Source organism: Propithecus coquereli, unplaced genomic scaffold (assembly GCF_000956105.1).
Source record: "Propithecus coquereli isolate 6110/MARCELLA unplaced genomic scaffold, Pcoq_1.0 Scaffold132, whole genome shotgun sequence".
Classification (NCBI taxonomy): Eukaryota; Metazoa; Chordata; class Mammalia; order Primates; family Indriidae; genus Propithecus; species Propithecus coquereli.
Window position 1 is genome coordinate 4837557 of NW_012137414.1, and position 242 is coordinate 4837798.

Genomic DNA, 242 nt, shown 5'->3' on the forward strand with positions numbered 1-242 from the left:
TCAGTGGATTAAAATAATAACCATAGATGGGTTAGCTGAGCTGATCCTTACCAGGATCAGATAGGTCAGCTATGCTCTATGTATCTTTCATCCTCTTTAGACTAATGGGTTAACTGAGGCAAGTTCATTTGATGGTGATGGAGAAGATACAAGGGAGCAAAAAAAAAAAAAATACCAAGGCATATTAAAAACTAGATTTGGAACTTGCACACTTTTAGTATTGCTTCATTCTATTTTTTTTT